This window comes from Phascolarctos cinereus, unplaced genomic scaffold (genome assembly GCF_003287225.1).
Source record: "Phascolarctos cinereus isolate Bilbo 61053 unplaced genomic scaffold, phaCin_HiC Scaffold_726;HRSCAF=1367, whole genome shotgun sequence".
In the NCBI taxonomy this organism is placed as follows: Eukaryota; Metazoa; Chordata; class Mammalia; order Diprotodontia; family Phascolarctidae; genus Phascolarctos; species Phascolarctos cinereus.
In genome coordinates, this window is record NW_027556098.1 from 99,376,761 (window position 1) to 99,388,818 (window position 12,058).

The 12,058-nt window shown below is 34.9% G+C and overlaps 1 pseudogene; it reads left to right on the top strand.

Annotated features, from left to right (window-relative positions):
* Positions 1–8,490: 8,490 nt before the first annotated feature.
* Positions 8,491–8,762, top strand: LOC110222251 (apolipoprotein C-I pseudogene; annotated as a pseudogene).
* The last annotated feature ends 3,296 nt before the right edge of the window (positions 8,763–12,058 follow it).

Here is a 12,058-nt window from a genome sequence, read left to right on the forward strand (position 1 = left end):
AAGGGAACTCAGAAAGCACCTTGAGGGCAGAGCCTAGAGTGGAACCTTTGATTGTATAAAGAATACAGAGAAAAGAGAGATATCATATGATTATAAGGGTCAAGAACCAGAGACTGAGGGACTAGAGTAAATAGAAGAAGATAGATGATGCAGAGAGTGAGAGAAAAAAAACAATTTGGAAAGAGACACAAAAATGAAATATTAATTAAAAAACCCTAATGAACTGGACTAGCTGAAGAGGAGTAGAGGAAGAAAGAATATCTTGACTAACTGAGAGGAAAAAGAAGGGGAAGAAATATATAAGCAGGAGAAAGGAACAAGTAAACAAAGCCTTAAAAGGAAAAGGTTAATAAATGTTATAAGGAAATTGGGGGGAAGGAAGAAAGCCAATGGGAATGGGGCCACCTTAAAAATATTAAAATAAAATAACATAAAGGACATAATACTATGTTTACAACAGAAGCAAAAAATCATAACTGGAAGGGAAATAAAACTATTTTAGAGACAGGTGGAGGAAAATATAAGTCTTATTCTTTTACCTTTTAATGTGAATGGGTTAAACAATCCAATGAAATGAAAACTAATGACAGATTGAAGAAAACAAAACCCTACAATCTGTTGTTTACAAGAGCACATTAAAACAAACAAACAAAGATATAAACTAAATAAAACTAAAGGAATGGAAAAAAAAATACTATGCATCAAGTGAATCCAAAAAAAAAAGCAGATGGTACCATGATGTTATCAGACAAAACAACAAAAACGTTCAAAAAATCAAAAGACAAAAAAACCCACTATATTATGCTAAAAGGAACCATAAACAACAAACCAATATCAATAATAAATTTTTATCTTCCAAATGACTTGACATCCAAATTAAAAAAGAAAACATTATGTAAGCATCAAAATGACATTGATAATAATACAGTGTCACAACAGTGGCAGATTTCAATATCCTTCCATCAATTTTGTATAAGTCTAATGGAAAGATAAATAAAAGAGTAAATATGTAAATAAACAAATTTCTAGAGAAATTAAAGTTTAAAACTTATAGCATCTTCTAAATGGGACTGAAAAAATCATATTTCTATGCATCATATGGAACTTTTACAAAAATTAATCATGTACTAGGACAAAAAGATATTGCAAACAAATATAAAAAAAAACAGAAATACTCAACACATACATTATAGAACATAATTCAATAAAGATAGAAATTGGTTCAGGGACTACAAACAAAAAATATAGACCCAAATGAAAATTGAAGAATAAAATCTTAAAGAATGAGTAGATCAAAGAATAAATCATAAACACAATTGATAACCATGTAAAAGTAAATGATAATGAAGAAATATATACCAAAATTTCTGGGGGGAACAATCCTCGAAAGCAAAATATACACTTAGGATCACACATCAGTGAAATAGGAAAAGAAAAAAATTAATTAACTAAAGATGCATTTTTAAAATACAGAAATAATCAAATCATTTAATAAGCACAATACGGCACATGTTAAAAATTAGAGGAGAAATAAATTGGAAACAAATAAACATTGAAATGATGAAAATACTAAAATCTAGCTCTTTGAAAAGGCTAATAAAATCAATAACATTAACTAATATGATTAAGAAGAAGAACACTGAAAATCATATCAAGAAAGTAGCAAATGAGCAAGGTAAACTCAGGGCAAAATCAAAAGAAATAAAAATTTTCAATACATAATTCATACAGATATATGCTAACAAAACTGAAAACAAAAGAAATAGAACAACATCAAAGAAACAACAAAAACAACAACAACAAACTATCAGAAGATCAGGTAGAGATCTTAAATAACCCCAAGTCAGAAAAGGAACTAAATCTAGCTGTAATTGAACTACCAAAAGGAAATAAGCAACTCTTGGAAATGATGGGTTCATAGGTGAGTTCCATCAAATTTTTAAAATATAGTCAATACCCCTAAGTCACAAATTATTCTACCAGAATCATTTTGAGACAAATATAGCGCTAACACGTAAATAAAATACAGAAAGAAAACTATAGGTCAATATCATTAATGAACATTGGTTCAAAAAATTTAAACAAAATCCTAGCAAACAGAAAATAGAGATTTAGCCAAGAGATTGTTTATAATGAGAACTTAGATTTATACCAGGGGTGCATGGATTATGCAAAATTAGGAAAACAACATAATTAATTATATTAAAAACCAAAACATTCCAAACTGCATAATCATCTCAATAAATAGAAAAAAAAAAAACCTTTGAGAAAGTACAATATTCTTTTCTGCTAAAATCCTACAAGGTATAGGCACAGAGGAACCTTTTTAGTATCACCAAAAACATCTATCTAAAAGGGAAAACAAGCATCATATGTGATGGGGGTATAATAAAACATTTTCTAATAAATATGACAGTAAGGCAAGGATTCCCATTCTCTACACTTTTTTGATATAGTTCTGGAAATACTAACAATAGCAATAGAAAAGATAAAGGAATTAAAGGAATAACAATAGGTAAAGTAGAGATAAAACTATCCTTATTTGCTAATGATGTGATGGTTTACCAATAAAACTCACAGCGTCAGCAAAGATGTTGAGACAATTAATAGCTTCAATAAAACTGTAGTTTAAAACTTATCTTCAAAAATCAGCATTTCTACACAATGATAACAAAACAAAAAAAGAAAAGCAATAACAGAAATGGAAATCCCATTCCAAATAACTACAATGTATAAAATATCTTGAGCTCATTCCCCTACAGCACAAAAAAGAAAAGACCTGTTTAAATTCAATTACAAAGCACTTCACAAGATTTTGAGTTCCAAATTTTCTCTCCCTTGTCCTTCTCCCCACCCCAAGATGGTGTGCATTCTGAATACCTTTTCCCCTAATCTGCCCTCCCTTCTATCTCCCCCCCTTCTCTTATTCCCTTCCTCTTCTATTTTCCTATAGGGCAGGATAGATTTTTATACCTCAAATATCTTATTTCCCAGTTGCATGTGAAAACAATTTTTTAACATTTGTTTTTAAAACTTTGGGGTCCAAATTTTTCTCCCTTCCTCCCTCCCCACCCACCTTCATTGAGAAGGTAAGCAGTTCCATACAGGTTATACTTGTATAGTCATGCAAAACACTTCCATAGTAGTCATGCTGTGGGAAACTAACTATATTTCCCTTCATCCTATGTCATCCCCTGTTTGTTCTATATTGGGGCTGGGACCAAGCTTCTCTCACATTGTGGTCACAGACATTTCCTACTTACCTTCTAAGTTGTCTTTGGCTTTTGTGGGTTGAGAAGTCTGGAAACCACCACAGCTGCTGGTGATTCAGTCCTCTGAGACCTGCTCCAGGTTTTCTGAGGCCTGGTCTTTGCCTGCTAACTCACACTGAACTGTGTTCCTTTCCCAGCGTGGTGCAACAGACCTTAGCAATCAACCATCCTGGGCTGGAAATTTGTTTCACTTTGTCTTTTTGTGGGTTCTGCTACTCTAGAATTTGCTTGGAGCCATTTTTTACAGGTATTTGGGGGAGAGCTCAAGAAAGTCACTGCTTTTACTCTGCCATCTTGGCTCCACCCAAAGCATTTCTTAAAGAAAAAAAGAACATAAATAGCTGGAATAATTCTCAGTGCTCATGGCTATACCATGCCAATATAATAAAAATGACAATACTATCCAAATTAATTTACACTGTTATTATATAATCAAATTATCAAGGGTATACTTTATAGAATGTGATAAAAAATAATTAAATTCAGTGAGAAAAACAAACTATTTAGAATATAAAGGCAAATGATGAATACAAATAAGCACAAAGAGAGAATCACACTTGTGGATCTCAAACTATGTAATGAAGCAGCCATAACCAAAACCATATATATATATATGCTTCTAGCAAGATTAAGGTAACTACTAGTTACATTATGGCATTGGCAGGAATTTGCAGTTTTATATCAAATACAGTTGTGCAAGTAGTAACAAATATCATCAGAAAAAAAAGGGAAACCCAGAAAATGATAGGTAAATTAAATAAAAATGAAGCTCCGGGAAGAAGAATCCAATATAAAGCTTCTAGAAAATAGCAAATAGGAAATTTAGCAAAAGACTAAGCTGTGAGAGTTAGCAAGTATAGGTAATAGGGAGCTGAATATCTCAATTTCAGTAAATTGAGGGCAAGGAAAATGTTCCAGTGATATGCAGAGACCACAATGTATTTAGTTCTGCTGATGCCAAGGAAGAACTATATACTCTCACAATGCAGGTTGTTTTGCCTATTTAAAGATAAGATAAATAAACTGAAGGGAAGCTTCACTCTTTTCCAGTTTATAAAGGAGCATAGTAAGTTTCTTGAAAGAATGTAAGTTGTACTACAATAGGAAAAAGAAAAAAAAAGAAAAAGAAAACTCTAAAAAGGTGGAAAGAAATCCATATGTGTGCAATAAAGAATTGTTGATTGATTAAAACACTGGAACAAGAAAGGGGCAAGGTAGAAGTTTTAGTTATCTACTATGAGTATAATTAGCCACAAGTGTGAAAAAACAAAGGAAAAGAGGTTGAAGGGTGGAAGACAGTTACTGAGAGAAGGAAGAAAAAGAACCAAACAGCCTGAAGAATTACATAATACTTTCAAGGCTCTTTCCTTTGAAGACAGAAGTCAGACCCTATGAGAAGGAAATAGATTTTAATTCTCCTGAAAATGGTTACAAGGACCCACAAGTGCCCACAAGAGAGAATAAATCTAATATATTTCAGTGCAAGAAGAAATGAGTGATTGTTATCAGTTGCTACTAGGTGGCACTGAGTAGGTAATATGTCCACCTGCCATGAATACCTGGGATATGAGTTCAGAATGTGAAGGAAAGTCAACTGACAATTGTCAGTTGATCTATTTATGGTGAGGTAGCTAGGTGATATAATGAATAAGACTTTAGACCTGGAGCCAGGAAAGCCTGAGTTCAAAGCTAGCTTCTGACACTTACTAGCTCTGTTACCCTGGGCAAGTCACATCATCAATGTCTGTCTCAGTTTCCTCTTCAGTAAAATGGGGAAAAATAATAGCACCTCTATCTTAAGGTTGTTGTGAGGACAAAATGAGATAATATTTGCAAAACACTTTGCAAACATTAAGATGTTATATAAATGCTATATTATCCTTTTTTATCTTTTTCTTCTCTTTGTAATAATAATAATAATAATTACTATTCGTGTGGGATAAATTGTATCATCTGTGAGAATGTCTGATTAGTCTAAACACATTTTTTTCCCAGAAGGGAAACTTGCAAAACCAGCTGAGTCGAATGATGAATCCAAACAAAGGAAGTACCATGCCATACAAAAAGCACTAAGTTTGATGTTAAAGGCCCTACATAATTCTACCTCCACTCCTTACAACTTGCATGACCTTAAGTCAGACACCCAACTTCAATTTCCTCATCTGGCAAATGAGGGAGCTGAGCCTCTAAACTCTTTATATAATTCTATATTACAGATGTATAGCAAAAACTTTACCAACCCTTATGAATATTTTTAGTTAGCTAACTTATGATTGTTGTATTCATGGATACCTCTGGTCTTAGATTGTTGCAGAATTCTGACTCCTTTTGTTTTCCCAAGTGTAAAGGGAAATCCTCAGATTCAGAAGCTACGCTGATCAGTTTCTTATGATCATTGAACTAAGCATCTCCTAGGTAGAGGAGAAATCAGCTGATTTTTTCAAGGTTATTATACTGGTAAATCAGTGTAATGCTACAGTCATAATTATAGGCATGCACACAGATGGACCAGGTATATGGCATATGTCTGGGTATACCTGAGTCACATTCTGTGTATGCCTATGCATAACGTTTACCTAGATTTAAACAAAACATTTGACACAGTTTCTTGTACTATGCTTGGGGACAAGAAGAAGAGGTTTGGGCTAGACATCACTATAATTGATGGATTCACTACTGCTTCAATAGCCTGACCCAAAAGGTAGTCAGTAACTGATTAAAGTTAATCTGGAAGGAGGTATTTATTGAAGTGCCCCAGTAATCTACATTTTACCTTTTGCTATTTGTCAATTTCATCAGTGATTTAGATAATGACATACATGATATTATTACCAAATTTACAGATGACATATCTGAAAAGGGATATGGATGGCTAACCCTGGATAATATAGTTAGAACCAGAATATCATACCAAATCTGATAAGATGGAATTTAATAGGAATGAAAGTAGTCTTATATATGGATAAAAAAATGAATCCTGTAAATCTGAGATGTGGGCAATGAGTTTAGAGAGCAGATTATCTGAAAAAGGCATTTATGGATTTCAGTCAATTACAATCTTCATATGAGTCAACAGTATGGTATGAGAGGCAAAAAATGAAAGCAAGTTTTGGTTGCATTAGCAGAGACATAGGGTCCAACTTTAGGGAGCAGATATTCCCAATCTACTCTGTTCTTGTTATACCAAAATATGGAATATGGTATTTATTCCTGGGTACTATATTTTGAGAAGGGAATTGATAAAGTAGAAAGTAGATAGAGAAAAGTAAATAAGATGATGAGGGGCTTTGAGATGATCTCATATGAGGATAAGGTGAAGGAATCAAGTCTTTTTAGTCTAGAGAACAGATTTGTTGTTGTTGTTCATCCTTCATTTTTGAAGTGGACCAATGACATCACAGAGTGATGTGTTGACTTGTGCATGAGTTGAATTTTAATGAGGCCGAGTTGCACAAAGCTGTCAGCCTCACTCTCTCTTCCAGAGTCATTGAAGTCCAGTAGCACGACAAAAGTCCAGATGACCAGTGATGGCTGGGGATGCAGTGGATGACCTTGGGGTCTTTGATTTCTGACCAAGCTCTAAGGGCTCCACAGTGCCTGTTGCAGCTGTTTTCATGGCCTGTATGGAAAGAAAATATAAATGAAGGATAAGATAGTTGTCTTCACTTATTTGAAAGTCTGTGATGCAGAACAGGTATTAAACTTGTCCTGCTTATCCCTAGAGGGTAGAAATAGAATCGGTAAGTGAAAATTGCAATGTAAGTTTTGATGTTGGGAAGAAAAAGAAACTAAACTAAACTAAAAACAGAAACAATTTTCTAGTGATTTAAAAGTATTTAAATTTAAAAGTAGAATGGGATATTTCAATAGTCAGTGGGCTCTTTTTTGTCTTTTTTTTTCCTTTGTGACCCATTCTTTTTACGTTGCAACCTGATGGCACAATTTGGATGCTGAACGCTAAGGACGATATAAAAAAGGAAATTTTGTTAACTTGATTATAGAAAAGAGGAATAGCAAAGATTTTCTAGGACAACTGCTCAAGGCAGATTGGATAATGATGATAGATAATGAAGAGAAGGTTCAGCTCTTTAAATCTTACTTTGCTTCAGTTTTCTCTATCAAGGAGAATGATCTTCAGACTGGGGATGAAAAGAAGTTAGTGAAGAGGGAATTGAAGTGCATGAATGAGAGAAGAGATCCATAAGAAATCACCTAGCACCTCTCAATTTATTCAGATTTATATGCCTGGATGAAATACTTTTTTTAGGGAATGGAAATTATTCATAGATATGATTGCTGAGTTGCTGTTAATGAGTTTTGAAAAGGCATGAAAAACAGCAGAGGGGCCACAAGTCAGAAAGAGAGAATTTCCCAGTTTTCAAAAGGGAAGAAGGGACTAGATTCTTCAAACTATAGGCTGGTGATATGATGGCTTCTTTAAGAATGGGTTACATTAGACAAATCTCATTTTCTTTTCTGGAATATTTGAGTGATAGATAAAAGAAATTACTGCAATATAATATATACAAGAGGTAGCTTGTCATAATGTATGACTTCCTTTGAGTTAGCAGAAATGAATTTGTCATGTTTCTGAAATAAAGTGATTTTGTGACTACAGGCAAGTCACTTAAACTCTCAGGACACTATCAGACATAAGGTTAAGGTAAGTTGCCACCTACATTGGCAGAAGGAATTTCTGTATCAGAAGTTTTCTACATCTAAGTAAAGAATCTCTCTCTCTCTCTCTCTCTCTCTCTCTCTCTCTCTCTCTCTTCTCTCTCTCTCTCTCTCTCTCTCTCTCTCTTTGCTGGCATTGGCTTCAGCTGGTGCTGATTGGCAATTCTATTGCAATAATCAGTTCTAGGTCACAGTTTCATGGTGAAGAGGAACAAGGGAGCAGGGGCCCTGGTCACAGTTCCAAGGCAGAAGACAGTACTAGATCTTGTGGCTGCAGGACAGCAGAAGCCCTTCCTGGGTAAAAAAAAAAATGTAGTGCAGACAAAGGGAGGAAAGGCCATACCTCTTCCAGTATCACACCACCTTGGAAGCACTAAAAACTTGAAGATCTTCAGAACTATCTCAGAAAATGGAAGCACGAACACCCAACTCAGTCTGCCAGGTCCCAGTTCTGTTCTGTAAGTGTTGACCTAGGACTGGAGAGCTCTCATCCTCACCTAGCTCCCACTACACACCCCCTGGCAAAGCCCCATCCAGCCCATCATGAAGCTGTTTCTGTCCTTCACTGTTCTGGCTGTACTTCTGTACTTTTTGGCAGAAGGCCCCAGCCCAGCTCAGGCTCCCTTGAGTGTGGGAGAGGGCTTTGAACAGTTCTAGCATAAGGTGAAGGAGCTGGTGGACACTGTGGCTAGCAAGGCCAAGGAGGCCATCGCCAAGATCCAGAACAGTGAATTCTCCACCAAAACTAGGAACTGGTTCAAGCAGAATTTCCAGAAAATGAAAGATAAAATGGATGCTACCTTCTCCAAGTAACAGATGGAGGCTGCGTCTGCAGGCTCACCCACTGCTGGGCTGTGCTCTCCCAGAAGCCAGTATCCTTCCCACCTGAAGAAAGAGGCCACTGAATGTTCCCCCTTCCTTGTATCTGCTCCTCCAGCCCTTGACCATTCTGCTCACTGACTCTAATATAATAAAGATTTTGCAGCCAAAAAAAAAAAAAGAAAATGGCAGCATGAAAAAGTCTGAAGTTTGGGACAGTGATTTAACCACTCCCCTCCCCCACCCCCACCACATACACATACTTCAGGAGCAGAGTCCAACTTCACTATAAAGTTTAATATCCAGAAATAGGCTGGAAAAAATAAGCAAACAATAAAAAAAAACTCCACCATAAAAAAGCTGCTATGGTGTCAGGAATGACCAATGACCAATGACCAATGACTAATAAACTCAGAAGAAGACAACAGTGTGAAAACAGTTACAAACAATGCCTCAAAGAAAAATGCTTATTGGACTCAATTCCAAAAAAAAGAACTCCTAAAACAGTTAAAGAGAAATAAATAAAAATGGCAGAGAAAAAGTTGGGGAAAAATAAGAGTAATGTGAGAAAATTGTAAGAGAGTAAACATCTTGGTAAAAGAGGCATACAAAAAATACTCAAGAAAATAACACCTCAAAAAAATTGGTGTAATGGTAACAGAGGCATGAAAACTCATGGAAGGAAAAATAATCCCTAAAAGGCTGAATAGAACAAATGGAAAAAAGGTACAAAAATTTACTGAAGAAGATAATAAAGAAGAGTGGGCCAAATAGAAAAAAGAGGTACAAATGCTCACAAACAACCAACCAAACAAATAAATAAATAAATATTCCTTAAAAGTAGAATTAGGCAAATAGAATCTGAGGACTTCATAAGACATCAAGAAACAATAAAACAAAGAAGAAAATATGAAATATCTCATTGGGAAACAAGTGACCTGGAAATTAGATCAAGAAGAGATACTTTAAATCTTATTGGACTCCCTGAGAGCCATGGAAAAAAAAAAAAGCCAAGACATCATGTTTCAAGAAATCATAAAGGAAAACTACTTTGATATGCTAGATCCAGGGGGTAAAATAGAATTTTTTTAAATCTACCAATCACCTTCTCAAAAGAGAGGTGACTGAATGAAACAAGATGAATGAAATGAAAATTTCCAGTAAAATTATAGCCAAATTCCAGAACTCCCAAGTTAAGTAGAAAACATTGCAAACAGGCAGAAAGAAATAATTCAAATATCATTGAGCCAAATCAGAATCACTCAAGGTTTATCAGCTTCCGAGTTAAAGAAGCAGAGGACTTGGATTATTATATTCTGAAAGGTAAAGGAACTAGAATCACAACCAAGAATAACTTATCCAGCTAAACTGAGTGTAAGCCTTCAGGGGTGGGTGGGTGGGGAATAGACATTTAATGAAATAGACAATGTTCAAGCACTGCTGATGAAAAGTCCCGATCCGAATTAAAAAAAAAATGACATTCAAGCATGAGACTCAAGAGAATCATAAAAAGATAACCATAAAAAAGTAATCATGTGACTTGATAAAATTAAACTGTTTACATTCTTATATGGGAAGTTGATAACATGTAATTCCTAGGAAACTTACCATTCTTTGGGCAGGTAGAAGGATTCTACATAGACAGAGGGCATAAATCTAAGTTGAATATATTGGTATGATCTCAAAAAAAATGGAGGAATGAGAAAGAAGCATACGCTAGGAGAAAGGGAGAGGAAAAGATAAAATAGAGAAAATTATCTCACATATTGAATTGAAGTCTACCTTTCTGTGAATCCACCTATTGTTCCTAGCTCTATTTACCCAAATTAAATAAAATCTAATTTTCATTCTTCTGATCACATTCATATATTTGAAGAAAGCTATCTTGTGTTCCATTAAACTCTTTCTTTTCCAGAATAAACTTCCCACACCTTCGGCAGATTTCCATGCGCCATAGCATCTAATCCTAACACTGTGTTTATTATCTGTATTGGGATTTATCCCAGTTTATCATTTTTCAATTTTATCCTTCCCAAATGTCATGCTCAAAATGAATACAATAAAACTGATATGGTCTCACTGGGGCACAGTATAATGGAGGCATTGTCAGAATATTTCTCTTTGAATTTCTTGATCATTTTCCAATGGGGTCCCCATTTTAGATCATTACTTAAATATAATACACAGAGCTGGGCTGTTCTGGGCCCTTTGTCACTGTCACCTTAATCAAAACTCTCATTTTCTTTTCCCCTCAGGGACTGTGAAGGATGCAAAGAAGGGATGCAATTTGGGTGAGAAGCAGTTGGTGCAAATAGGTTTTAGACAGCTGTGCTTCATCACCCAAGATCACCCATTCTGTTAATCCCAACTCAAGTTCTACTTCTTCCCATATTTTTCCATCATTTCCTGATTTGATAATAATCCTTCTGTTACCCTCAACCAACCCCCAAAATCTCATTGTGCATTGTTTTGTAACTTATGGACTTATATAATACTAAAAATTATCATAATTATCTGTATTTCCTATCTCCTCACTACAGTATAGCCTCTAGGGGTCAGAGGTGATGTAGCATCCAAATTTTGTACCTTCAATTCCCATACAAAGGAGGAGCTCAATACATATTAGTTATATCATATCATAGCTTGTAAAGTAGTTTTGCAGGACTTAAAGGACTTTCATTTTTGTTATCTTGTCCTCAAAAGTTTATCTTTTGTTTTTCTGCTGGCACACAAACAGGTAGTTTTAGAAAACTTGGGAACTTGCAATTATTGCTTTAGCCAATACACTATCTCTCTGCAGTTATAATGTAGTCATTTTTTTTCCATTAAGAACATCTGCACTTATAATTTGGAATGACAGCTCACAGAACTACAGAATCTTAGAGCAGAATGGCCTTTTAACATTATATGCACCACCCTTTATCTCAAATTAATAATCATTTGCACATTCCTTGACAGATGGTCAGCTACAAAGCACACTATTCTGGGTTGGAATTTGTTCCAATTTTTTAAACAGCTCTAGTTGTCCAAAAAGTCTCTCCCTGTAATAAAACAAAATATAACTCCACCCATTGTTCTTTCTGTCTTCTATGTAACATTCAATATTTGATACCCCTTCAACATGAGAATCTATCAATTAAAATTTATTAAACACTATGTTTCAGGCACAGTATCAAGTACTGAGAACACAAATACCAAAAATGAGACAAGTCTTGACCTCAAGGGACTTACATTTTCACAAGGGGATATAATTTGTATAGCGTAGTACTGCACAGGAAGAAGGAGTTTGG